The sequence below is a fragment of the Adiantum capillus-veneris genome, chromosome 9 (genome assembly GCF_014529385.1).
Source record: "Adiantum capillus-veneris isolate H3 chromosome 9, ASM1452938v2, whole genome shotgun sequence".
Lineage (NCBI taxonomy): Eukaryota > Viridiplantae > Streptophyta > Polypodiopsida > Polypodiales > Pteridaceae > Adiantum > Adiantum capillus-veneris.
This window is the reverse complement of record NC_140939.1, coordinates 1,377,220-1,403,561: the sequence shown is the minus strand read 5'-3', so window position 1 is coordinate 1,403,561 and position 26,342 is coordinate 1,377,220. Positions and strand designations below refer to the sequence as shown.

General features: G+C 41.0%; 2 pseudogenes; one reads left to right on the top strand and one right to left on the bottom strand.

Annotated features, from left to right (window-relative positions):
- The first annotated feature begins 15,436 nt into the window (after nt 1-15,436).
- LOC147450021 (uncharacterized) lies at nt 15,437-17,798 on the top strand (annotated as a pseudogene).
- A 120-nt stretch (nt 17,799-17,918) lies between these two features.
- Nucleotides 17,919-18,908, bottom strand: LOC147450020 (uncharacterized; annotated as a pseudogene).
- Between the last annotated feature and the right edge of the window lie 7,434 nt (nt 18,909-26,342).

The following is a 26,342-nucleotide window of genomic DNA, read 5'->3' as shown; positions in this document are numbered from 1 at the left end:
ACACATAGTGCACATAGGCAAGTGAGACTTCTGGCATTATGATGGCATCAAAACATATGGCAAAACACATAGAAACGAAGCTTAGGGACCTTATGTAGCATATATATACACAAGATATCAGCTTAACAATACAATGACATCTGATCATACATAACAAGGATATAGAGAAGCAAGCCAAGGATGGCATAATCCCTTGTCAAAAACAATCAACCCAGCAAGTAGGTATGATCCTACTAGCAACACATCAATACCTTAGAGAATGATGGCGAGGATGGTGGCCATGGAGCATGAGAGAAGACTCCTTATTTAGGTTTTAGGGCTAGTAATGTAGCATACTAGAGGGAGGGAGAGAGAGGGAGAGAGAGTAGAGCTCCATCCATAGCTCCTCGTTGTGAGCAATGTCGTCATAGCTTCATTGCTTGGTGAAGTGGGTGAAGTGTTGTGTTTTGAGTGAGAGAAGGCCTCCTTATATAGGTTTCTGAGAGGGTTTAGGATTAGGGATAAACATGCTTAAATCCGCTGATTGGGGTTACTTTTTGCTTAGGGTGGTCAACAGATTGAGGTCACCTGATATGTCACCATCAAGATATTCTCTAGAGTGATGTGAGAGGGGAGGGAAAATGCTGATTTTTCTGACTGTGACACATGGGGATAAGCCCTTGACCAACATTTAAGAGCAGGTGAGGTGGCTGTTGAAACTGGAGGTTCTGCACATGTCAGGGGGGGACCTGCTGGGTCCTCCTGAATATCAAATTCTCAAAAAATCCTCAACCATGGCTTCTTTTGACATGTGTTCTTTGAAAAAATCAGCATGTCTCTTTTCAACTCAAAAGTCTTTATCCCTGTTGACTCACCTTTACCATAAGATTTTCCCCTTTTCTCCTCCTGTAACTGCATTGTTGATGCCCAATCACTGCTTCTAGTAACAGTGAACTGTTACCTACCAAATAATTATGGTGCAGTAAAAAATATTTACCATGGGTAAAAAAAGTTATTGTAGGTAAAAAGTGATTTGTATTTACCATGTAGGTGAAAAATATTTACTGTCGGTAAAAAAGTGAAAACGGAGTATGCTGTGCTGTGAGTCCACACGAACATCCTCGTGTAAATTTCACTAGAAATTCACACCTAGAATGGGCTATTCTGTAAGATATAGGTTGTAGGCATGCATAAGAGCTCGTTCCCACGTATCTTCTGTCCATGGCACTTTTTACTCTTTGGTGCTTGTGAAGTAGATTTTTCTTCTCTTTCGAGATCCCTTGGACTAGAGTATCCTCATCTCCCCAACAACTGACTGTGCCTTTATTGCATCTTCAGAAGGGGTCCTAAAAACCATGCATCAAACTCTATTAGACTTGTGGGCTTTTGGCTTTGACTTGTGGAGATCAGTTGAAACTTTTCTCCGTGATGATCTTCATAGAATGAATTGTCTATAGATTCTGAAGGAATCTGTGTCAATTGGAAACTTCCAATAACCATATGATCTTTCAATGGTTTCTTCTTTGAAGGGTGGGTCTGCTAGCTAGAGGCTCTAGGGCTTCTATTGCTATTGCGGTTCCTGGTATATGAGCTGATTTTGATAGATTTACAGCTCTCCCCTTCCTAGGTGATCACTATAGCCTAATTCATTATGGGAGTTCAAAACTGTTTGGCTCTGGTTTAGTCTCACCTTGTGAAGGCACACTTTGGGTACTAGCGTTGTTGATGTTTGGCATTTGTAAACCTTCTGCATAGGTTCCTATGTATCTCTGCGGAACATGACCAATTATTCCCCAAGTCAAGCTATATATAGAATTATCCTTGCCTTGATATTGTCTATCCCATGGGTCTCCTATGATATGAGCTTTTGTGGTTTCAGGACGCGAGGCATCATAGATCTTAGACTCTCGTCTATATCTACGACTATTTTGGTCAAAGTATATGCTCATTTGGTCACAACGTCAAAGATTGATTTCCGATGGAGGAGAGTTTAGCTCTGAACAGATTTCTGGGTTCACTCGGGTAATATCCTTCAGCTGTTCTACAGGATGGGCTATAATAGTTTCTTTCCTCTGAAATATACCATCCTTACTGAGCTGGGATGTGGGCCGTTCAAACACTGGTTGATCCTTTTTGTGCAGTTGCCCTTTTTGGTCTACATAGTGTGCATATGAACTATGTGTGCCATACAATGCTAACAACATTCTGTTTGATGTGTCCCTTAGACTCTTGAATGATTGCAGACTTGTGGCAGTGGATGCAGAATCATTTGCAAATCTAACAGTCTTTTCAACATTCGGTGATATCTGGACACCTTGACCAAATTCATGTAGGAATTTGTTGTTCAAAGAATCAATTTTAAGGTTTTCAGGTGCATGTGCATCTTTATGCTTATTTTGAACTTGCAGTGCTTTTACTGGTGCTTCTACGGTAATGCAGAATCATTTGATTGCATTAAAAGTCACGAGTTAGATGCACTTACATCAAGATTCATATTTTCAATTTTCTCTATGCCTTGCTTGTTGGCAGCTGATGTGTCCTTATTGTCTGGATTTCTTGGACAATCTTCAAAAAAATGTCCACCTTTTCTTTCACAATCTGAGCAATACGCCATGACTGGTGGTATTTTGTTTGGTTCTGTTATGTCAAGCTCTTGTTGAGAGCTTCTATTTTTGTGCTTGCCAAGTTGTCGGCATCTTCTTTTAAAACACTGAGCATCAAGCTGTAGACTGCTCCATCTTGACCTTTGTACTGTCTTTGACTGGGCTCTCCAATTAGATTGGCTTCAATTGATCGATCTGCTGAATCTTTCATTACTGGCTCTCCATTGTAGATTTGACCAATGTAATTTATGTACAACGATCCTGATTGCATATGCACTAAATGGATGCTTTGCAGGCTTGTGCAGGTTTTTCGATAACCACTTGGTTCCATCTTTTGCACTTCTATCTGCACCTCGTCTTTGAGATTGCAATACCTAGCTCACTGAAGTTTGTGAACATCTGGGAGTTCTCTGAATCTTGCTTTACTCTGATCAATAAGATCTTCGATCATGGGCTACTTTTGCTACTCATAAGATATCTTTGGCCTTCTGAATCTGTATATAAGATTTTATCTGCACTTTTAGCCATACAGTTGTAGAACTTCCCTGCTACAATTGTACCTGTGTTGCACTACTACTGGCTTGCTTTGCTGTACTTGAGTTCTCGGCTCGATTTGAGTCCATGTTGACTGGCTCTGTAAAAAATTGTCTCCTAGTAGATTTTGACGTGATTAGCAGAATTTCTCATGCTGCTCGGACTAGCCTAATCTGCAATCACATGTGAGTTGTGCCCCTGTTCGTCCAATTGGAAGATCGATTTTCAATGCAATTATTTGCACTTGCCAATTTTGATTTGCACAATGACTTCTAGTTCCTGGCGTTCTTTGTCTGAACTGTGGGAACACTGTCCAGAACTGGGCTAGAACTGTGATGACCTTGGCTCGAATGATCACCTACTAATTTTGCACTTCTCGTTTTTTTCCTGGTAACTTTTTGATGTTTTTGGCTTTTCCACGGTTTGTTTCTTTTTTGGATGCTCTTCTCAACTTCTGCTCGCTTTGCGGTGCACTTCATCGGCCTTGCTTTTTGGGTTAGGCGACTATCAGAGTGACAATTAGCGTAGCTATCTTTGCGGCAATTTATATTTATATAAATATAGCATCAGGTTGGGTGGGGCTTTTTTTACCCTAACTCTTTGCACATCTTCTTTGCTTTGTCAGTGATTTTCTCTTCTTCATCATCTCCATAAAACATTAGTACTCTCTCTCTCTCTCTCTCTCTCTCTCTCTCTCTCTCTCTCTCTCTCACACACACACACACACACACACACAGCCGTTTTTTGACCTAGTAGACAGCAGTTCACTCTTTTGACCATAACTTGCTCATCCGAACTCCGATTTAGGTGATCTATAGCCTCAATCGAAGAGCACGAAGCCCTCTACGCATTGATGTAAAGACAGAATTTTTTTGTGTAATGGAAGGCTTTGCTGTAACAGCATCTCAGAACTGAAAAAACTGTCAAAACTTTGCGTTTTTGTTGCCGACTTGAAGGCAATGTCAGACAAAACTCGCAAGGGTGGAAAAGCCACACTCGCCATGGATAATGATGCAAAATCTCCAAGGAATTTGGATGCTAATCCAACCACATCGTCTACAACAACGGAAGCAATGATCATGGCTTACTTGATCTCGTTACAAGAAACCGTCAACAAGCAAGGTGAAGAGTTGCGCGCACTTGCAATGGAGAATGGTACTTTAAGAGTTCTCGTTGTGGAGAATGAGCACCTCAAGAAGGTTCTTGAAATGCAAACAACACGCTTGATGCATCTTGAGAATGAAGTTCAAGAATGTAAACGCTCTCTTGTGGACATGATTGTAGTGAAAGAGCGCTTGAGCAAAGTTGAGAGTGATCATGTATTGAAAGAGGAAACGATAGATACAATACGACATGATGTATGTGAGATGAGAAATGCATCCAAATCATGGGCTGATATATGTAAGGATAATGTGGTTTCTACATCTCCTATCACGCAAGCCGTTGTCCAAGCAAAGAATGTAGAGAATGTGGACACTCAAGAATTGCAAGAACGACAAAAATGCTCAAAGAACATCGTCATTCGTGGAATCAAGGAGGAAAGCATGGAAACACCCCAATCTCTTGCGGTTGCTATTGAAGAGTTTTTTGCTACACACTTTGGCATGTCAGGAATCATGGCTTATGGTGCACATCGAGTTGGAAAACAAGGAGTCCCTCGCTCGGGAGAAAGACCTATTGTATGTACCATGGCTGATGAGGTAAAGAGAAAGATCATCCTTGACAATGGTTGGATCTACCTCAAAGGAACGGGTTGTAATGTATATGAGGATCGCACTCTTATGCAACAAAATGTACGTCGCAAAGCATACGAGGAAAGAAGCAAGAAGGTTAAGGTATCATCTCAAGAAGAAAAGGCACTTGAGGAGGATGCAAGTCCACCCAACAAATAGGGACACATGATCTATGAGACCAACTCACGCTTGCGAATAAGCTTTTGGAATTGTAACGGGTATCCATGGAATGCGGGAATTGGCATTGATGAGCTTACCAATGACTCCGATGTGATACTTCTTGTCGAAACATGGGAGCATGATGCGCAACGAATTCTTGGATTTGACAAATACGATGTACATTCTTTGATGTGGGCCAAAAATGCAAAGCAATGAAGAGGCCAAGGAGGCGTAGCATGTATGACCAAAAAGGGTTTGAAATATGTTTCCATTGTCAAAGAAGATAAGTATAAACGCTACTTATGGCTGAAAATCAGCCCACCAAATGGTCAAGTCATGTTTGTGGCCGGCTGCTACATTCCTCACTATGACTCCAACTTTTATGCTCGCTTGAATATGGATAGAGATCAGCCCTTTGTTGAACTAGAGGAAGACATTGCTCATTACAAGGATCAAGGTGAAGTCATTGTTTTTGGAGACATGAATGCTCGCACAAATATGTTACAACACGACACACAACAAGTCGACATGCCGCATGTATCAAGAAGAGTGGATGACTCATACATGTATAATCGAAGTTCTAATGATGCAAAAGAAGTGGATCACTATGGAAAGTCACTTCTACATATGTGCAATAGTACCGGAATGCTCATTGCAAATGGTGTATCTCTATGGCAAGGCACCAATGACTTTACATGTAGAAAGCACAATGGTGCTAGCGTGATTGACTATATGTTGTTCTCAGAAGCCACTCTAGAATGCATACAAAGCTTTACACTTGGTGAATGGAATCCGGAATCGGATCATAGGATGTTATGTATTGACCTCAAGTGTGGTAAACGGCCCGAGCATGTAGCCTCCAATCATGATGTGAATCATTTGTACCTACTTCTAGACTTCAAACGAGCACTTATATATGCTGATATGGTGGACCAAATGTTAAGCATGATAGAGCATCAAGGGAGCCCAACATTAGAATGCAAGTGGAAAGTTTTCAAAGAAGTAATTTTCTCTTGTGCGAAGGAATGCTTTTCGGCGAAACACATGTCTTGCAAAAGGTCTAAGAAGGGTAGCACCAAGAAGAAATGGTTTGACATGGAATGTAGTCAAGCCCGAAAACACTTGCTAAGATTGGATGCAATCAAAGACAAGGAAGTTTACTTGGAATGTTCACACACATACAAAGCACTTGTTCAAAAGAAGAGGAGAAGGTGGGAAGTCGAAAAACAACTTCTTTTAGCACAAGAGAAAGCACATGCATGTGGCAAGTTTTGGCAAAATCTAAAAGGCAAGCGCGTTGAGAGCTTTGGTGACTTGACTCTTGAGGATATGTATATGCATTGTAAGAACCTCTATGAGCAACCCAATGTTGATAAGATGGAGGGTTGTAGCTCCCTTCCATTTATGTCTCCCTTCTTTACCATTGAAGATGTATGCCGCGCGCTTGAGAAACTTGCTACTCGCAAGGCAGGTGACCTTCAAGGTGTCAAGGCTGAAATGATTAAATGGACAAGCAAGAAAACACGATATTGGATATGCGATATGTTTAACCTTGCACTTCAGTATGGCATGCCTCATGATTGGAGTGCAAATTGGATCAAACCTTTGCACAAAGGAGGAGATGTAAACAATGTGAACAACTATCGCACTATAATGGTTGGTTCTTTGATGGCAAAGTTATTTGGATGTATCATGGAGATGAAGATAAGTGAATGGGCTGAAAAGAATGGCAAACGTGCGCTTGGCCAAGCAGGTTTCCGAAAGCATCATAGCACTATTGATCACCTTGTCACTCTTCGAGTTCTTATGGAAGCGTCTCGATTGAAAGGAAAAAAGTTGTATTGTTGCTTTGTGGATTTCAAGAAAGCTTTTGACATGGTACCGCGAGGAAATCTTTGGAGACGTATGCAAAGCCTTCAAGTGCCGAGAGAATTTATGCATGCAGTCTTTCGCATCTACCAAAAAGTGATATGTCGATTACGTATGGGAGATGGAATTTCAGAATTTTTTGCAAGCACTATTGGTGTCAAACAAGGATGCTCACTTTCCCCAACCCTCTTTGGGCTACTCATTGATGAATTGGAATACATGGTTCTTGATTTTATGCAGCAAGAAGGCATAGAAGAGGTTAAGATTGGAAATGCGGTGATCATGCTTTTGCTTTATGCCGATGATGTAGTGCTCTTGGCACATACCTTAGAAGATGCACAAAAGCTGATGAGTGTCTTGGAACGCTTTTGCCTACATAGCGGGCTGATCGTGAATGGATCCAAAACCAAGGTTATGCTTGTAAAGACCCTCAATGATGAAAATCCATGCATTGTATACAACAATGAGAAACTTGAAGTGGTAGATCACTTCAAGTACCTTGGCCTTGAGGTTCCATCCAATCATAAATGGAAGGATTGTGCAATGCGTCGCTTGGAAGCCGGAAAGAGGGCTTATTATGCATTTGAGAACCTGTGCAATGCAGGAGAGATCAAGTGTTGGGCTCTCAAAAAGTACCTCTTTGACACATTGGTGACACCGGTGCTTCTTTATGGAGTGGAGGTGTGGGGTGGAAGTATCGGGAAGTCTACTTGGAAAGAGTTTGAGAATGTCCAAAAGCGTTTTCTCACCAACTTTCTCCAAGTCAAGACACAAACACCCTACATGCTCTTACTTCTTGAGTCCGGATCGCTTCCCATTGAGGTCTTGGACATGGAAAGGGTTGTGGAGTACATGCGTAAGACACAACGTAGCCCTTTGCATCGACTTCCTAGAATCGCATATGAAGCAAGTCAAAAGGTTCAAAAGACATACAAGAGCAAAATACTAAGTTCGGGGTGGATGCTTGATATCAAGAAATGGTTTGGAAGATGGGATGCATGTCACTTGGTCAAGGATGCGTCGATCGACTCCCAAGTTAATGAGGCCTTCTTACAACGCCAATGTATCATGGCTTGGGAGAAATCCGGAGGTTCTCGCTTCAGCCATTACACCACACACGTAGCCCCAAACTACAAATCTCTCTTCTTCTCGGAACGAGGTAACCGAACCCATTCCTATATCCTTGAGCCCATCCCGTTGAGTGCGATCCGCACCATTGCCTCCATTCGTCTTAGCTCCCATTCTCTACGCTGCAAGACAGGACGTTGGGGCACTGGCGAGGAGTGTCATCGACTTTGCACCTTATGCCCTCGTCAAGTGCGAGAGAGTGAGTACCACACACTACTTGAGTGCTCAGCTTTTGACCACATTAGGTCCTCTTTTCCCCATATATTCAGCCATGAGCTCTCCCTACATACCTTCCTCTCCCAACCACGATGTGGACTCTCTATTGCGACGCTCATTTCAGCCATTTTTGAGCATCGAGAGTCACTTATGAACTCCACTCACACCATGTGACATGTTCATTTGGTCCCATAGGTCATATTTGACCTCCCAGGACGATAATAGAACTATCTATCTATCTATCTATCTATGTCTCTCTCTCTCTCTCTCTCTCTCTCTCTCTCTCTCTCTCACACACACACACACACACACACACACACACACACACACACACACACACACGCGCGCGCACGCAAATGCACGCATGGATGAGGCTATTTTGATAGTCAAATGTTGGCGGCAAGAGAGTTGAAAAGGAGCATTGATGGTAAGCAGACACACAAAAACAAACACATACGATACATTTTCGATGTAACTGCACTTATATTCTTTTCAATTTTGCATTTTGTTTTAAAATTACTATTATTTTCTCTAATTGTCTAGGTAAAGGCTCACGTGAGCCCATGGGTTGTCCCCCCTGCTCATAATTTTTGGATTCTATTTTGCCCCCGCAATTAGAGCAGTTTTTCATGCAATGACTGTTCCAAATGAGCGTTCAATTGCATGACAAAATGCATGCCAAACCCTTAGTTCTGGGCATGACTTTGGCCCCTTTATTGGAGAGGTTTTGGCATGCCTATTTGCATGCAATGGGCAACCCATTTGGGTAGCCCATTGCATACAAATAGGCATGCCAAAACCCCTCCAATAGAGGGGACAAATTCATGCCATAAACCAAGGGTTTTAGGTTAGGGTTTGGCCCCTATATTAGAGGGGTTTTGACCTGCATATTCACATGCAATGGGTTACCTGTTGCATGCAAATAGGCATTTCAAGATCCCCCTAATAGAGGGGTCAAACCCTAGCCCAAAACCCTTACTTTATGGCATGAGTTATGCCTCTCTAACCCTTAGGTGATGACATGAGTTATGACTCTTTATTGGAGGGGTTTTGGCATGCGTATTTGCATGCAACGGGTAGCCCATTGCGTGTGAATATGCATGTCCAAAACCCTCCCTCCTTAATAATGTTGTTTTGCCCAATTGGTTGAGGTAAAGGATCATATGAGCCATGGGTTGTCCCCCATGCTCATGGTTTTTTGGCCCTATTTTTCCTCCCCCCTTCAATGTCCAAAACCCTAGTTTCGCCCCTCTATTAGAAGGGGTTTTCCATGCCTATTTGCATGCAATGGGCTCGCCGAAGAGGCAACCCATTGCATGCAAATAAGCATGCCAAAACCTCTCTAATAGAGGGACTAAATGGTAGCTCAAAACCCTTCTAATAGAGGGGCCAAGATCATCCCAAAACCCCTAGTTTTGGGTATGATTTTGGACCCTCTAATAGAGGGGTTTTGGCATGTCTATTTGCATGCAATGGGCTCCCCAAATAGGAATCTCATTGCATGCAAATAGGCATGCCAAAACCTCTCTAATAGAGGGGCCAAACGGCATGAGTTTGGCTCCACTATTAGAGGGGTTTTTACATGCCTAATCGCTTCCAATGGGCAGCCCAAACCCCTCTAATAGAGGGGCCAAACTCATGCCTTAAATTGGTCAAATTAAAGGCTGATGTGAGCCAATGGGTTGTCCCCTATGCTCATGTTTTTTTGACCCTATTTTGCCCACCCCTTTCAATTTCCAAAACCCATAATTTGGCCCCTCTATTAGAGGGGTTTTGGCATGCCTAGTTGCATCCAATGGTGGGCAACCCATTTTGGTTGCTCATTACATGAAAATAGGCATGCCAAAACGCCTGTAATAGAGGGGCCAAATGTGATGCCCAAAATCCCTGTTTTATGGCATAGCTATATCCCTTCTATTACAAAGGTTTTCGTACGCTTATTTGCTTGCAATGGGCTACCCGTTTGGGTAGCCATTGCATGCAAATAGGCATGCCAAAGCCCCTTTAATAGAGGGGAAAAACGATAGCACAATACCCATCTAATAGAGAGGTCAAACTCATCCCAAAACCCCTAGCCGGGTAGCTCATCCCTTTGTATGGACAATTATTGTTGGTCATTGGAGCTATGCTACGATGGTACCCCCAACATGAGCATACGTATAAAAATGCTAGACGAGATGAGCATAAGAGTGTAAGTCTAAGTCCTAAGTGCAGAGACACGGACTCGCAGGAGTCACTATGTATAAACTATGTATATCACGTGCGTACAAGAATTATTTTTTAAACTCCTTCTTCTGTGAATTTTGACAAATAAAACAGACCCTTTTTCTATTCAATCCGTCTTTTTTTTCCCAAATCCATTTTATGTCACCCTTTTTTATGTGAAAATGTGAAAAAAATGAAATTTAATAACCCCTTTTACTGCACTCACGTGATAGTTACATAATTTTCAAATGGACCCCCCCCCCCGAAGGATATGGAGAATAGTCACAGACGTGCACAATGAAGAAGAGAGGAGAAATCTTCCATCACGAAGACGACACAAAAGCTTCCCTTGCATTTTCTCTGCTACAACCCTTTTTCCTCAGCGTTTTCATCTCTTGCCCTTCCTCTTCCCTTCTCCTATTGGCAGGTGCCCCCCCTCCCTCCTTGTTGGACCACCCCCCAACAGCCCCCATTGCCATCCCTCCTACCCTTGAGTATTTTACCCCCTTGCATTTTTACAGGGAGCAATGTTTTCCTTGGGGTCCCTAGGTGGCACGATATCAGCCCTTCAGTCAGCCCCCGCCTTTCCCTTCTTTGTGGTGACTCCCTTGTTGGATGCCTACTGCCTTCCCTCCATTGCCCTCCTCCTCTACGACGTTTTATGGAGGCCGACCGCTTGCTGTTTTTTCTAGACAGCCATCTTCTAGCTCCTTTTCTGGCATCATAATGTGTGGAAAGCAATGATTCCTTTGCAATTTTTTTCCATTCTTGGTGGCCTTCCATCTTCCTCAGTCATTCTAGGCCATTTTGGCTTCAATCCTCTTGCATTTGGAGCATTCTTCTACATTCATCTTCCTTCCTTCCTCGACCTATACACGAGCTTTCAGAGATTCTATGGCAACTCTATCCTTTAGTTTGCAGACATGGACTGCAACTTTGACATTTCGATGCTTCTCGAATTAGTGAAGCTTGAAGGTTCCAAGTTTATCGTCTCGAAGATGAAGATCATGGTGATTCTCATGGCACAAAACTTATGGGACTGGATCTCTGATAAGCTGAATGGCACTTGTCTCATCCTCACCTTTTCATCAAGCTCTTCTACGCCTTCTGCTTCTGCTTCATCATCTACCAGCCTCCTTGCGGCTCTTGGATCCCCGGTCGTTACTTAGGCTATGATTGACACACGAATAATTGCAAGGTGCTTTCCTTCTTATGCATCAAATGTGCAGAATCTGTTTTGTCTTTCCTGGATTCTTATAGATTGGCACATGATGTTTGGGCTTACTTGTGTGGATTGTACGAGGAAAACACATCCAATTGTATCCTCACGTTAGAGAAACAACCGATGACCCTTGAGTTCTCTTAGTTTAGTTGTCTCCAAGGTCTCATCTCTTGCATATATTAGCTTCATGCCGAGATTATAGCTTGCAGCAAGGTGATTTCATTTGAGGACATGGCGATTGGGTTGTTGTTCAAGCTTCCCTCTTAGTATGATTACCAGTCTTAGATTACCTCTTCTCAGGCCACCCACTTGGGAGGACTTCTTCCTCATTTATAGAAGATTCCTTAGTGTTTACAGGAAAGGGATACCCGCCCGGCTCCTGCGGGCAATGCCCTTGCAGCCCGTGGCAAGGGAGGCCCCACTCAAAACAACCAACCAACTTCTCCTTTAGGGACTGCCTCCACAACAGTTGTGGAGGGGAATATTCAATAGCCTCTTCGCCAACCTTAACCCCTTGGCCACCTTTTCACTCGGAGTTGCTGCTTGTTTTCCTCGACATGGGCATCCTTGTCTTTTGGTCAGAGTGTTCCATTTTGGGGGGGGGGGGATATATCATATCTCTTTCCACCCTTGTCTCTTGTTCCACATTCCTCAAGAGTCATTTTCACCTCTAGATACTTCTCTCCGAATTCCTGGATTCCATTCACATTGCACCAACCCTTGGTTGTGGGTTGTCCGCCTGTTGCACCTCCTAGCAAGGACTTCTATCACACTTTCATGCATTGCCTCTAGGCTTTATGCTTCACACACACACACACACCTACTAGCATGGGTTTACCAACCCAAAGAGGAGGGGGGGGGGGGGGGGGGGGGGGGGGGGGGGGAGGGGGGGGTTGACCATATTTTTTGGGGTTAGGATTGTTTGACCACCTTTATGGGGGGCAGACACATATTTATGGTCTACCTATCGTTCAATTACTGGTCATCATTAGATCATAATGTATACCACCATCTGGAGTATTGAGCTTTGCCAGCATTTCTAGTCGCTCTCTCTCTATTCTCTAGCATTTCTTGCCCTCCATGTGTCTCTATCTCTCGGCTCTCTCCTACTTTCGCTGCTCACTCGGACAATATACCTAGGTTTTAAACTGAAGTGTTCGGCCCCCCAAATGGCTCAAGTCACTTCTACTCCTATTATCTACCTAGGATTCATTGTAGAGTCTGATAATATAGGTTGGACTCTGAAGAGACTCGCCCGTTTTATATTAAATGCATCCGCATTGCGAGAAATATATAATAGGAAATATCAATATGTGGGAACTGTGGCTGCTTCCGCAATGCCCAGTATTCATCTAGTGCGCTCTCCTCGTTTGTAGCACATCCTTACATCTTCTATAGGTCTTCTTGAGAAGTGAATGCAAAAGAGGGTTAATAAGGATTGAGACAAATGGTGGATGGAAGCTAGTCGAGTATGGCATGATTTATTGGAGGCCTTGATATTGATTTCAATTTTTGGTGGATTTGTGTGGCCAAAAGGAAGCCATAATGATGCGAAATGATTGATGTTAGTTTGAAGAAGTTAGTGGAAATATAATTCTTTGAGTGTAACATGCCCGGTATATTGCAATTGTCATTGGGCTTTGTCTCTCACATTGGCAGTGTTGAGGTTGACTTCTCTTCATATTGGCCTTGCTTGAAAGATTTGATGTAGTCTCGTTTGCGTTGAAATGTTTTCATACCTATTGTGACCTGTGTTATGGTGTAATTGGGATACCCCCCATGTCTGGTTTGAGCTAGGTCTTAAAGTTGAGGGTTTCCCCCCTGCGAGGGTTGATTGTATCTGAAAATGTGTGTCCCCCCTGTCAAGAGCGGATGTTATCTGCAGCATGTTTGTTACACCCTTGAGTAGACGCGATTGCATTGTTGAAGAGCTTTCTCCATTTATTGAAAAATAAAAGGAAAGAGTTGATGAAGGAAAAACCCTGATGGGAAAAAGTGCATTCATCTTTAATCTTCACTGCAGGTGAATTGTTGAGCTTGTTGTGCATGTGCATGGGTATAAATAGTTAAGTGTCTAATGATGAGACACTCTACATGCATACTCAAGGCTTTATGCGTGGGTAACATTATGTTGTTCAAGAGAGTTTTGGAGGGGTCTCTAGGGATGAATGCTCACGGGTTCTTTGATGTGAGCCTCCATGTTGATCCTCCAAGCCAAGGTGAAAACTCCAATCAGTAAAAGCTATGCTCTGATACCATGTCGGAGTAAGAAGCAGAAGGAGGAAAGAGACAAGAGATATAGATAGATGGAGGGCAAGAAATGCTAGAGCAGAGAGAGAGAGCAAGTGGAAATGTTGACAAAGCTTAATACTCTAGATGGCAGTATACAAGATGATCTAATGGCGACTAGAAAGTGAAGGGGAGATAGGCCATAAATACGTGCGTGGCCCCTAGAAAGGTGGTTAAACCACCTTGACCCCAAAATGTGGTTAAGGGTTGTCAAACCCCGCCAGGGCTGCAAAAAACCCATGCCCCCGCCCCCGCCCCCATGGGTGGAAAACCCACACTAGTGTGTGTGTGTGTGTGTGTGTGTGTGTGTGTGTGTGTGTGTGTGTGTGTGTGTGTGTGTGTGTGTGTGAAGCATAAAGCTTGGCGAGAGTGCATGAAAGTGCAACATAAGTCCTTGCCAAGAGGTGCAATGGACGGCCAACCCACAACCAAGGACTTTTGCAATGTGAATGGAAGTCGGGAGTCTAAAGAGAAGCATGTGGAGGTGAAAATAAGTGAATGTAGTGAATGTGAAAGGGCACTTGATCAACTAATCTTAAAAGTAGATGCTCTCCATCTCCAACTTCAAGAGGGAGCTACAATGGCAACCTTGGTTCCTTGTATGATGATAATTTTCTATTTCTATTTCATGTATTCTTCATTGAGAGCTCTTTCTCTCTTCTTTCCACATACCGATTGCTTGTTTGTGACACATTGGACTTGCCAATTGTGTGCGATCTCTCCAATGTGTGCTTCATTGCTTGCATTGAGAGTAGATTTTGTAGATTGAGTGCATAGATTAGTGAGTATGTGTCACAGACAGTGTTATCATATCATCGGTGCTGCTAGTTTTAAAGAAAGATGGATCTTAGAGGATGTGGATTGGAAGATAAAGTTGTATCAGCTTATAAAGCCTATCCGAGAGGCCTATAAGTGATTTAAAGATTATAAGTTGTTCCCAACTAATGGTACCTTGACCGAGGGGCCTAAAACCCTAAAAATCCACATACCCTAATCCTAGCCCCAATCACATAAATCACGCTAACTGTTGATGTGGCAATTTTTGGATTTTACGTTGGCAATTTGTCGTGGCAGACTGTACAAATTTCCTCAATTTGCATTGGCTGCTTTTGGCAGTTTCTAGAGCTATCTTTTAAGGGCGGGTGCTTTTGGGGTTATACTTTTGAGTTTATTGTCTTTTGGGGCTTTGCTTTTGGCATCCCTTGTGAGTTTTATCAAGAGAGTTTTATCAAGAGACATTAGGGACTCACTTCTAAGAGCATCTAGATGCAAAGTTTGAGAGTAGAAGTCCCTCGGGAGTTGTCTTACAACTTGATTTATATAAAAGGAAATACTGAAAGGGGCGCCAGTCTTTGGGGCCAATAACTTTGAGCACAAAACTACGTTGGGCCTTGTCAACTCTCTCTCTCTCTCTCTCTCTCTCTCTCTCTCTCTCTCTCTCTCTCTCTCTCTCTCTCTCTCTCTCTCTCTCTCTCTCAGCAAAAGGCAAAGTAGTGACCATGCTCGCAAAGGAGTTCAAGAGTCAAGTACATGAGGAGGTATGTCGCAAGATTGAAGACAAGGTGGCATCCACACTATGCGAACAAAAATGGCAAGAAGATAAAGCTCTCAATGTCCTCATTGGTGGGCTCCCAAGCGATTGGAAAGGGGAGGGGGATCTCAAGTCCAAGGAGTCCCTTGCCCGAATTCAGACAGTAATCTCTGCAGGAGTACAGTGTAATCATGCAACAATCACAACCCTTGCGTCTGAACACTGTACCAACCATGTGGTCCTCACTTTCAAGACCAAAGCAGATCAAATCAAATTCCTCGAGCAATCGAGGCTTCTCAAAGGCACCACTCTTTGGTTTGCAGAAGATCTTACACCCTCCCAACTCAAACAGAAGAAGGTAGAACTCCAAAAAGTGCGTGAAGCGCGCATTGCAAGAAAATGGACAGTTTACTGAGGAGGTAAAGCCATTGTCCAGGAGTTTTGAGCTCCAAAACCGGCTACCCCCTCACCTCTCCCTCCTCCTTAGGTTTCATCTTTTTTGCCCTTCTTTGGACCCTCAGTCCTTAATTGAGGTGTATTTAACAACTCCTCTTCGTAGACGAAACCCTTTGTAATGTTTTGTTTTTGGGTCCCATAGGTTGTATCTAACCTCCGTGGACGATAATCTCTCTCTCTCTCTCTCTCTCTCTCTCTCTCTCTCTCTCTCTCTCACACACACACACACACACACACACACATTAAGTCAAGTGATTTACTTCTTGCTCCCGCGTATGTTGTGGTGAATTGCAAATTTGGGAATCCAAGTCTATTACACATCAAGTTTCTTAACTTCGGGTTGATCCTCAATTGGCATATCTTCCAGAACATTTCCCACAAAAAGTCTTAGAAGATTTACATGAAACTCATTATGAATCTTCCAACTGTTAGGAAATTTTAGCCTATATGCAACATTGCTAATCTTATCAATTACTTGAAAAGGTCCATAGTAATGCATACTTAGTTCTGGAAATAATCGCTTCTTTCCCTTATCATCTTTAATCTTGCCTTTTCAAATCACAATAAAACCCAGTCACTAGGTGAGAACAAAAGTTCATATCTGTGGTGACAATTAGCTTCTGTTTTCTGCTTTGCCTAAGTTTTCTCCAAGGCAAGCTTGATTTTTCATATACATTTTATCATACTTTTCACATATCGATTTGCTTCAAAAATATTATATTTTTTGTATGCAAAATGGGATAAACCTTTTTGTATGCATTAGCCTTGGGTGTGGTGTACGCACCACTTGCCATCCTTATGTGATTCCAAATTATGTTAGGTTGACATGCCCAGAACCTTACTTTGATCTTTATGGCATTAAGCAAGTAATATGATACCAAAAGAATCAAGAGATAAAGGATATTTTTAAGAGGTAATTAAACCTATAGCCCTGAAATCCGTTGCATTTTTTTCACTTTCTCATTTTCTCACTTCCAAATTTTTGATAGGTAAAAGTGAAGTATAAAAGACCGTACAAGAACAAAATTGAATGGTAAGGTCTTTCTCTCAAGGTTTATTACAAAATGATGTGTTTTGTGTACATAGGTTACGGTCCAACATAAGAATTTCATAAAAAAAAGTTGAGAATATGAAGCTTCTTTCATGTTTTAAAATGTGTGTTGTGTATTGAGGTTTACACTTTAGCATGGAAGAAAAAGTTTTCCATTAGAAAAGTTTCCAATGTGTAGATTGTAGTGTACGAAGAGTTGAAGGGTTTGCAAGGCCAATAACTATTTGAACTCTATGAAGCTTTTTCCATGGAGGATGTGCACTATGGGATTTTTGAGTTTCATGATGTTTGCTTGCAGCAACATATGAAAGGGAAATTTTTGGTGTTTATCTATTTACTTTTGGAGATACATCGATGAGGCTGGTTGCACAACAAAATCATCCCTAAATGTTTTTGCTTTGCTAGTGGTAGGTGAGTTTACTTTATCTTAATGATAGCAAAAGCAAATATCTCTTCTATTATTGTAGACAAAACTTTTTGTTTAGGTTTGTGACCATGGATTTTCAGAATGCATCAAGAGTCGGAGTTCTTCACAGCAAAGCAACGGAGCCCAAATTTATAAAGGCCTTATTTGGAGGCAATCCCAAATAATATTTTTGCTGGTTGTCTTTTAGGCAATGTGACCTATGCTGCTGTAAATTTATACCTTTGTTATAATCCCTTTATTGGAAGGAACATGGAGTCCTTGATGTACAACATCATTGAGATGAGGTATGTGGCATGCTAGATGTGATTCACTATGCAATGCAGCTTAGTTGAAAATCTAAAATTTATTTGTTGTTTGAAGATATGGGAATCAACTTCCATGGTGTTTCTTTCATAAGAAAGATTGGAAATACAATGCAATATTGTTCCTTTGTGCTACATGGTGGCGATGCATGCTTATGAGATAATGTTGAGATTTGTCTAATTTATGTCTCTATGTCATGTCTTTCCAATCTTCTTATGAAAGCAACACCATGGAAGTTGTTTCCCATATCTTCAAACAAAAAATAAATTTCAAATTTACAACTGAACTGTATTGCATAGTGAATCATATTTAGCATGCCATATGTCTAATATCAATTATGTTAAACATCAAGGACTCTATGTTCGTTCTAATAGAGGGATTATAACCAAGGTATAAATTTACAGCAACGTAGTTCACATCGCCTAAAAAACAACCATGAAAAATATTGTTAGGGATTTCCTCCAAATAAGGGCTTCAAAATTTGGGCTCCGTTGCTTTGCTGTGAAGAACTCTGAATCTTGATGCATTCTCAAAATCCATGATCACAAAAATTTACAAAGAAGTTTTGTCAACAATATTTAAAGAGACATTTTCTTTTTCTATCATTAAGATAAAGTAAACTCACATATCACTGGCAAAAACATTTAGGACTGATTTTGTTGTGCAACCAATACCATTGATGTAGCTCCAAAAGTAAAGTGATAAGCACAAAAAATACCCCTTCCATCTACTGCTATGAGAAAACATCATCAGACTCAAAAATCTCATAGTGCACATCCTCCATGGCAAAAGTGTCATAGAGTATAAGTAGTTGTTGGCCTTGCAAACCTTTCAACTCTTCATACACTACAATCTCCACATTGAATTCTTTTCTGATGGAAAACTTCTCCTTTCCATGCTAAATTGTAAACTTGAAAACACAACACACGTTTCAAAACATGAAAGAAACTTCATATTTTTAACTTTTTTTTATGAAATTCTTTCTCATGTTGGAGTGTAACCTAAGTACACAAAACACATCATTTTGTAATAAAACTTGAGAGAAAGACCTTACCATTCAATTTTGTTCTTGCACGGTCTTTTACACTTTCTCTTTTACCTTGGAATTGAGAAAATGAGAAAATGAAAAAACTACAACGGACTTCAGGGCTACAGGTTTAATTACCTCTTTAAAATATCCTCCAACTCTTGATTCTTTTGGTATCATATTACGTGCTTAATGTCATAAACTTCAAAGTAAGGTTCTGGTCATGTCAACCAAGATAAACTGGAATCACATAAGGATGACAAGGGGTGCATACACAACACCCAAGGCTAATGCACACAAAACGGTTCATCCCATTTTGCACACAAAAAAGATAAGATTTTAAAACCAGATCGATACGTGGAAAGTACGGATGAAATGTATATAAAATCTAGCTTGTCTTAAAGAAAACTTAGGCAAAGCAAAAAAGAGAAGCTGATCGTCACTGACATGAACTTTTGTTCTCACCTGGCGATTGGGTTTTATTTTATTTGAAAAGGTAAGAGTAAAGAAGATAAGGGTAAGAAGCAATTATTTCCAAAACTCAGTATGCGTTACTATGCAACTTTTCAAGTCATTGATAAGATCATCAATGTTGCATAAAGGCTCAAATTGCTTGACAACAGCTGGAAGATTCATAATGCATTTCATGTGATTCTTCTAAGAATTTTTGTGGGAGATGTTCCAGAAGATATGCCAATTGAAGATCAACTAAAGTTGAGGAACTTGATGTGTAATAGACTTGGATGCCCAAATCTGCAATTCACCAAAACACATGCAAGAGAAACAAATAAATCACTTAACTAAATTCAACAAAGAGAGAGAGAGAGAGAGTCGACACGGCTCGATGTAGTTCCATGCTCATAGGTATTGGCCCCAAAGACTGGCGCCTTATTTGGTATTTCTTTTTGTATTATTCAAATTGCAGTACAACTATCAAGGGTCCTTCACTCTCAGACTCTACGTCCAGATGCTCTAAGAAGTGAGGCCCCAATAGCTCTTTATGAAATTATAAGGGATGCCAAAAGAAGATCCCCAAAAGATGGTAAACTCAAAAGCATTAACGCCAAAATCACCTGCCCTCAAAAGATAGCGCTAGAAGCTTCCAAAAGAAGCCAAGAAAATTGCAAAAATCTCTACAGTCTACCAGGTCAGCATGTTAGCATAGAATCCAAAAAATTACCTCGTCAATTGTCAGCGTAATTTATGGACTCTAGGGATTCACTATTTGTAAAACTACCATATGGCATGCATTCAAGACATGTTTGTGAAACCTCTTATTTATGAATTCTTTAAGGAATATAATGTGCCCTTTTCTTTCAAAATTTGTAAGTTTTTTTCAAAATTGAAAAAATAGTATCCTTTTGTATATATATTTCTGTGAGTTTTAAGAACTTCAACAAATACCCTTTTGTTGAGCTCATTTAATAGGTTAAATCTGTCATTGGTGACCTCCCTGAGTTTAAAAAATTGGGCATAAGATTAGGGTTTGTGGGTTTACCAAGGTATTCATAAGTTAATAAATAAATTGTGTTATTGTAGGCAAACTCGACAAAGAGCAAATACTTTTCTCATTGAGTCTTCTGATCAGATATGTAAGACTTCAATAAATCCAAAACCAGTGAATTGGCTATCTCAGATTTCCCATCTGTATATGTGTGGAAAGAAGATGAGAACTTCAACCACGTGTTAATGTTCTCCTAGATTGCCCTCCAAAACAAACTAGTGAAACGGGGATCTCTATCGAAAACAATGGACTAAGGCATACCATGTAATCGAAAAATCTTTGAAACCAATAGTTTTGCCAAATGATTGGTCTTCTCTACCGGAATAAAGTGAGCTTGTTTACTGAATCTGTCAATGATGGTCCAAATACCATCATTCCCACTCTTAGTCTTGGGAAGATTTAAAAAAAATTAGAAAGCAATGCTTTTACATGAACGAGAAAGGTGGACAATGGCACTCTGTCTGAACCTTTCCCTTAATTGCTAAGTAGCGCACAATATCATTTTCTTTATCAAATAACCATCATGTATGGAATAGCTTGCAATTGCTTTTCCATTCTGTAATCGGCTAAAGTTGTCTACTAAATTGGGATCTGTGGAGTACTGATCGACCATATCCTTGAAGCTACAGTGATGAATCGCAAAAATAGCTAAAACCAAGGGCTTGCAAGAACATGCGTCTCCCACCAAATTCTTATGTCCCTTCACATGGAAAATCTAGAAGTGAAACTGTGATAGAATGTTATCCCATCTCATGTGCTTTCTCATCTCTTAAATGGTCTCAACTTTGGCCGACGGATCCATCATCACTCCGTCATATGAGAAAATATGCCCCAGAAAGTGTATCTTTGATAAGAAGAACTCGCTCTTTTTTGCATTGATGACCAACCTGTATAACCGCAGGGCGTAGAAAAATTGCAACAAGTGTTGTTGATGCTCTTCCCTAGTCTTGGAGAATATGATGATTTCATCAAAGAAAGTGCCCACAAAAGACCTTTACTCTTGAGAAACTCTAGAGTACATGAGATGGGCTTGCAAGACAATGCATTTCCCACCAAATTCTTATGTTCCTTCACATGGACAAATTGGAAGTGAAACTGTGAGACAGAATGTTATCCCATCTCATGTGCTTTCTCATCTCTTGAATGGTCTCAACCCCGGGCATCCACTAGAAAATATGTAAGATAGCACGTGTGAACAAAATAAGGGATTCATAATTAGGTACACTTACAGGAAAATGTATTTACATAAAGGGTTTTTAAATTGACAAAGTGAAAATTTTCATACATAAGGGCTAGTTTTTTACAAAAATGCATACATAAGAGGTACATATAATACTTGGAAATATACAGATAAGGGATTATTTAAATACCTCTTGCTTGCACGTGCTATATGCAATTTTTACATAGTGGACTCCTCGGGGTCTCAACTTTGGCCGGATTCATCATCACACCATTAGATGAGACAATATGCCCCAGATAGTGTATCTTTGGCAAGAAAAACTCGCTCTTTTTTTCATTGATGACCAACCTTTGTAACCGCAGGGTGTAGAAAAACTTAAACAAGTGTTGTTGATTCCTCGGTGTTGGAGAATATGATGATTTTGTCAAATAAAGTGCCCACAAAAGATTTGTACTCTCAAAAACTTATATCCACCATTTGGTTGAAAGTTACCGAGCATTTGTTAGATCAAAAGGCATCACTAACTACTCGTACAATCAAAACTCGTCTTGAAGACTATCTTGTAGACATCCCCATGTGTAATTTGGATCAGATGATAACCACTTTTTAAATCAATTCTACTGAAGCAAGTAGAACCATGTAGTCAGTCAAGTATATCATCCTTGCAATAGGAAATCTGTTTTTGCTGGTAATCTTGTTTAGAGCTCTATAATCAATGCACATTCTCCAAGATACATCTTTCTTCAAAACTAGCAACACCGATGAGAAAAACTGTGAAGTGTTAGGTTGGATGTTTCACAAACTGCTCGTGTCAACCCATTGAAGAACGGAGCCACCCTACAGATCTCGATTGAGGGGCCTCAACCCTAGAACAAGTAGAAGAAGCATAAGAAGTTTACCAACTTGCAAAGTCTTGATGAGTGGCCTATTTTTAAAGATGTTCCCACCAACTTATGGGACCCCATCCAATGGGGTCCAAGTGACACTATAAAAATAAAGCGGCACACACAGACACAAAACCCAAATCGCGTGGAATCGATGACATGGTAGGCTGTATGAAATCTCAAAAATTACGCTGACATGTTGACATGGCATGAACATATGGATTTCCACGTTTTGCATTCATAAGTGCTAATGTGACAGCTATATGGGTTTTTGTGAGTTTGAGTTTGAATATTTTCATTGTAATTGGCTCATTCTCAAACATGCTTCTCGATGAAGGTGCAGAGCATGGAGAACCGGCTTGGACTAAGTTTGAGTTTATTAAGAAATATCAAAAGGGGCACCAGGGTTTGGGGCCAGTGCTCTCTTAGGGTGGAACTCCACCACTCCCTGTCTCGTGTCTCATGCACTCTCTATCTTTCTTTAAGTTCAATTGTTATTTGAAGTGCTTAAATTTTCCCAGTGTGTTGTGTTAGTGGTATCAGAGCTTCAATCGTATGCTTTTTTGAAGCATACCAGTTCTATCAAAGACCAGGCAAAGCAAGATGGCGCTTCCAGATTGTTCAAAGATGTGTATCAAAGAAGCTTTGTGCTCCGATCCCTTCGTGTTGTGATGTGTATCAAAGAAGCTTTGTGCTCAGATTAATTTGTGCTTTGAAACCTTCATGCTTTGATCCGTTCGTGCTCTCGTCTCGGGCTTCTTAGACCATTTGTCTCAAGAGAGTGCTGAGCGATACTGTTTGATGTGTCTGTACCATGCATATGTTAGCACTTGTGTTGCATTGTGATGTGCCAACCACTAAATATTCCTAATTGGATGAGATTGATTGGGTGTGTAATTTTAGTGCATCAAGACACTTGTGGAAGATTAGTGCGGTCGAAATGATATGGCTAATTTTACTACGTCAAAATATCAAGAGTTTTGATCTAGAATGAGAATATACTCCTTATTGGACAAGATTTTTTTGGGAAGCCAATGACCCAGGAGATCAAGAGCTCCACCGAGACAAAAGAAGAAGCCACCTTCTTAACAAAATAGCCAAAAGGAGAAGCCAACCCATTAACAAAAGAGCCAAAAGGAGATTCCTCCTCCTTAAATCAAAAAGAAAAAATTGATTGTCCCTCGGAAATTTTTGAGCTAGCTTGAGTTGTTTTGCAGATATGCTACAATCATGGACAATTAATCTCTTTTAAGAAAGGGGGATGTCACAAATTGCTGACGTGTCAATCGACTGAAGAACACATCCAACCTGGAAATCCTGGCAAGGGGGTGTAAACCCTAGAAGAAGCAGAAGAAGTTCTGTGCTGACAGGTGTTGACGTGGCAGTTGTACAATTTTTTGTGATTTGCACTGCCTGATTTTAGCGCTAGCTTTTTTCTTTTGAGCTTGAAGCTAGGCTAGATGAGACCTTTTTCTAGAGTTCTTCTACTTGGCTCATTATCTCTTCAGTTTGAGTGCGGCCCACTCGATAAGGTGGCCGGTTTGGTGGTGTGATTCTTGGAATCAAATCAATCATGTGATCTTCTGAACGAGAAGGAGGTAACTCTCCTGGTAAGCCTTCAGAGAAACATTTAGCTTGAGCGTTAAGAAAATCATGTCGTTCTTTGTCAAGGTCAGAGATATTTGACCCTTTATTTTGTGATTGTCGATGGGATCTGCACTTCTTTGCCTTCTTCTTATTCTTGATGTGTTTGTTAAATCTTTGTCCCTTCCTGCTCTTTTGATCCTCTTCACTAGAGTCTGAGGAGGAAGATCTATCGAAATTGTCTAAAGACGATGAGGATGAACTAGAAACACTCTCAAAAGGTACATGCTTCTTTGTCTTTTGTGCTTTTGCAAAAGAAGATTACTGGCCTAAATAGCCCAAAAAGTCTGTGGCTCAATTGGGTCTCCTCAACAACTTCTCTAGAAAATAGATAACATGTTGTTTGATTGCTTCATCAAATTAGTCCTTCAAATACACCCACAAAATAGGTGTTTTCTTCAAAGATGACTTCAAAGGTTTCTAGATGGATAGCAGCTTGTCAATCGGATGCTTGGTCAAAAATTTTGCATACTGGTAACATTGGGAGTATTGAAGCATCTATTGTGCACATGCATCAACTTGTTGTTGGCGTTGCATCTCCCTTCGATTTTACTATGTAGGAAAAGGTGGCTTGTACTCTTATTCCGAATTGACCGAAGGTGTTCTTCATCCATTTGAGTCTTCAGTGTTTCCCCGGAGTCCGAGCTGGCCGGTGTATTCACTTTCTTCTGTCCGGACTTGTTACTAGAATCCATGTGTATGGCAATAAAAGGGATCGGATTCTCCATAGAAGGAAAATGGAATGTGCTTGATATTACTGTAACAGACTTGGATGCCCAAATTTACAATTCAACACAACACATGCAAGAGCAATAGATAAATCATTGAAACTTATTTAAACAAAGAGAGAGAGAGAGAGAGAGAGAGAGAGAGAGAGAGAGAGAGAGAGTCGACATAGCCCGTTGTAGTTCCATGCACAGAGGTATTATCCCCAAAGACTGGCGTCCGTTTTTGTATTAATCACGTTGAAGTACACTCCCAAGGGTCCTCCACTCTCAAACTCTACGTCAATATTCTCTGAGAAGTGAGGCCCCAAGCGCTCCTTATAAACTTACAAGGAATGCCACAATCAAATCCCCAAAAGCAGGTAAACTCAAAAGAATTAACCCCAGAAGCACCTGCCCAAAAGCTAGTGCTATAAATTGCCAAAATGAGCTAGTGCAAATTGCAAAATTTTATACAGCCTATCACGTCATCATGTTAGCGTAAAATCCAGAAACCTATCACATCAGCAATCACTACAATTTATGAAATTAAGCCTAGGATTAGGTTTTGTGGGTTTTAGGCCTCTTTGTCACAAAGTGATGACATGGCATGACCACAGAGACGGAAGGAGATCCAACTCCTGGACAAAAGGGCAGATAAAAGTTTTATCAACTTTTAGGGCCTATATGAGAGGCCTAGAATTGAAATAATTAAAGATTATAAGTTGTACCATCTTATGTATCCTTGTCAAGGGGACCCAAAGGACAAAAGAATAAAAGAAATAGTAGATTGATTGATGATATCGTTGCCATACGAACGGCTCAAAAAATGCATCGCAATCACGTTGACATGTTAATGTGGCAAGAAATAGGATTTTCTGCAAATTGCACTGAGTTGTTTGCACCGCTAGCTTTTGGGCTCAATGATTTTGAGTTAACCTTCTTTTTGGGTTATGATTTTGGCAGCCCTTGTAAGTTTATAAGGAGCCCTTGGGCCCTCACTTCTCATAGCATCTGGATACAGAGTTTGAGAGCGGAGGACCCTCGAGAGTTGTGTGGCAACTTGATTAATAAGAAAAAGAAATACCAAAAGGGGCGCCACTCTTTGGGGCCAATACCTTTAGGCACGGAACTACGTCAAGACGTGTTGACTCTCTCTCTCTCTCTCTCTCTCTCTCTCTTTGTTGAATTAAGTTAAGAAATTTAGTTGTTGCTCCTGAAGTGTTGTGGTGAATTGCAAATTTGGGCATCCCAGTCTATTACAGTGGTATCAAAGCTTAGTCAATTTTCCTTCTTCGGAGAATGCGATCCCTTTTATCGCAACACACATGGATTTTGGTAAAAAATCCGGATAGGAGAAAGTAAATACTTTGGACAAATCCGATTCGGGGGAAAACTTTGAAGATTCAAATGGACGACGACCCCTTTGATGGATTTGGAAGGGGAGTACGGGCCACCTCCGCCTACGGAGTATGAACGAATGGAGATGGAGGACCAACAAAAAGTTGATTCTTGTGTAGGACAAATGCTTGAGTACTCCCAAGATCCCCAATATGAATTTTTTTGACCAAGCATCCAATTGAAAAGATGCATTCCCGATGGCAACGATACGTTAGCCATTTTTTGGAGAAGTTGCCAAGGAGACCCAACCGAGCCACAAACTTTCTGGGCTATTTGGGTCGGAAATCCTCTTC